Genomic DNA, 3,635 nt, shown 5'->3' on the forward strand with positions numbered 1-3,635 from the left:
TTGGGTTTATATGTTGTCTTTGGATTTTTGATGATTTTGAGTAAAATGGGCTAAATTGTGAAATTTGTAAATTGAAGGACTAAAGTGTGAAATAAATGAAATGTGTGGACTTGTATGAGTGCTATAAATATTCAACCAAGCATGATTATATGCAAATTATGTGTATTTTGTGATTTTATGAATTAGGGACTAAAGTGTCAAAATGTGAAAATGTGAGGGCTAGTTTGCAAATTGCCCTAAATATGTGTTTATGGATTGTTTTGAATTAATTTATGATTGAATAAGTTAAATTTGAATTTATTTAGATCAATAATTAAAGAAAACGGAGTTAGATCGGGGAAAGTCGAAAGTTGTCGAGTAACCGATTTCATTCATCCGAATTTGTATGAGGTAAGTCAATATACAATAAACGTATTTGAATTGATTTATTATTGTTCATATGATATCGAATTGTGATGAATGAATATTCAAGATTAATATGTGCTATTCGAGAGAGTATCGACAAAGTTCCGACATCTGAAAAGCCCCGTACGAACCCTAGGAATAGTTAGGATACATATGTCATGACATAGGATTTTGTGTAAGACCACGTCTGGGACGTTGGCATCGACTTTTGTTTTACGTGTAAGACCATGTCTGGGACATCGACATCGTATCTGATTTCGTGTAAGACCCTATCTAGGATAGAGGCATCGATGTTTTATTACATGTAAGACCACGTCTGGGATGTTGGCATTGTATATGTTCTCTGAGCTATCCGCGTATCCTTATGTTTCCGAATAGTTCAACAAGCATTCTGAGAAAATGAATGAATAAGTGAATAGATATCCAATTTAGGTACATTCAAATTGTGTACTATATTTGAAAATGAACGGTAAGTATATGTGCAAATGATGATCTATGATCCAAGTATATGTGCAAATATTGTGTACTATATTTCTTCTTTCTTTATCAACATTTGGCAAGCATAAGGCAAGGATGTATGGCTTCCCCTTTTTTTTTTAATTTTAAAATTTAAACCATTAACCATTATAATATAATATATAATGCATATATGGCCGGCCACTTACATAAAAATGGGGAATTTGACATGCAAATCCCCATATTTTAAGCCATGCAATATTTGACCACTACACTTCAACCTACCACAATTTCAATATTTTCACATAAGTCCTTTTAATTAATTTCACATTTAAATGACAAAAATCAAAGCATGAAACTTTCACATACACTTTCACTTATAATAGGCATAGAATATAACATTTAATTATTTTTGTGACTCGATTTTGTGGTCCCAAAACCATTCCCGACTAGGGTCAAATTAGGTCATCACAACTCTCCCCCCTTAGGAATTTTTGTCCCCGAAAATCTTACCAACGAATAAATTAGGGTATCATTCTTTCACAATTCAAACTGTTCATTAACATATGGTTGAAGATCATAAACTCATTATTCAACTCAAACTAAACCGAACCGACATTTGGTTGATAATACCTTCGTGCAAAAAGAAGCTTCAACAATCGAACTAACTTTAACTTTTCTCATAGAATTTCTCCGATAGATACAATTTTTGTACCAAATCTTCACGAATTCAGATTCTTCTTTTAGACTATCCCTCAAATCACATCTTTATTCTTATTAAAAAGATAACTTCCGAAATATCACTATACTGATTTAATCTTGATCTTCTATCATTTTCACTTTTAATGATGTCGAACCTTTCACAATAACTAGGAAAAAGTTTATAATAAAACTGTCTCCACCCTATAATAGATATTATTCCGATTGTTAATGAAACATTTGAACACAATAGAGAATCAAATATGGTTTAAACAGCAACCAATGCAGAATCACAACTTCTATAGCTCTGATAACGGTACCACTATACTCTCACCTTTCAAGCCAGAAATTATGATCATAATAAACATAATCAACTCTGTTAAATAAATATTTCTTACAGATAATCACATGAAATCATAAGAAACCGCTATTGCAAAATTTCAATGTCTGTAGTTACACAGAATATCAGTAAATTACCACCCATATAGAATGATATCAATTCCGATAATATCCCAGAAAACGTCCAGAAAGAACAATGCCACTCATAATTACTGAAATCTATAATAACAGAGACGATATACTCTTAACGAATATTCAACCGAACAATAATCAGTAGAAATGGAGTATTAGCATCACATATATATATATATGTGTATATATATATATATGTATATATATATGTATATATTTGATTTTCATATTCACATATGGGAATAAATACCAAAGAATGACATAGCAATGTCGATCATAACCCAAACAAACCAACGATGCTTTCTTTTATTAGCATGCTGAACTAATGAACTCCTATGGCAAAAATTCCTTCTGAAATTAAACCGTCACATATACTTCTGAAGATAAACATACACATAGAATGCCCCGAAGAAGTCATAGTAACTGCCCGACTATAACTACTGCACTCAATCATCAATATAATTCAATCATGACTCAACCGTCTAATTCTGTTTTCACTAATCACATACTATTACACTATTGTACTCTTTAATTTCACTTTTTCAAACTCATGCAATGTATCTCTCAAGAATCTCATCGTATAACTCTATTTTGGTAAGGGGAAAAAATTGTAAAGCCTTTAAACTTTTGACTTTCAAGCAAGTGCACATTCAACAACAACATAGCATTACGCACATTGATTCAAACATTTCAAATATCCAACTTATTATGAACACATTTTCATACATCTCAGTAATACATTCAACTTTATTTCCTATGAATGTCAGTAAAACATAAGTGAATTTATCACAATTCAAACTCTCGTTTCTTTTACCCAAATTACCAAAAACTTCTTATCAAGTTTTCACGTCTAATCTTGATCACTAGTCACTATTTATCAAATTGGAGAACGTCTTATGGTTTTGAGTACATCGTCTACTTGATGCCATAGTCTAACTATGGTCTTATACTAGCTCTGCTATTGTTGTGCCGATGCCTATCCCAGATAGGTCTTACGCTTAGCACAAGTCGAGCCGATGCAACGTCCCAGATGGGTCTTACACTAGCTCATCTGTCTCATGTTTGCCATGGTCCAACCATGGTCTTTTCCGTCAATTCATTAGTTAACGATCGTACTCATTCCCTGCGTTCCACCCAATTTGATCTTTCATTACCATTTACTTTATACAATCTCATAAATATATTTATACTGATGCACACATATCTTAAACTTCTTTTCATACCTTTCAATTCCGTCATATCACAAATATATTACAATCAGTTCAACAGCATTTTCAGATCAATTAATAATAGCTCGGTTGGAACACATCATTACCTGAGCAAAACAATTTATAAGAGCCGGGAGATATCACACTATCACGCTTTACTTACGGCATGTATAGCTAGACTCTTATACTTGCTATGTTAGTCTGAGAACCGACTAAACCATAGCTCTGATACTACTAAATGTAACACCCCTCACCCGCATCAGAAGTCGGGACGGGGTTCGAGGTGTTATCTGACTTTTACTAACGCTTCTATACTAAACAAGGCCAAGAAATCTCAAACAATTAAAAACTTTTCTTTTCTTTTTTTTTTATGCTATATGTCCCTTATGCGGGCTT

This window comes from Gossypium arboreum, chromosome 8, assembly GCF_025698485.1.
Source record: "Gossypium arboreum isolate Shixiya-1 chromosome 8, ASM2569848v2, whole genome shotgun sequence".
Taxonomy (NCBI): domain Eukaryota; kingdom Viridiplantae; phylum Streptophyta; class Magnoliopsida; order Malvales; family Malvaceae; genus Gossypium; species Gossypium arboreum.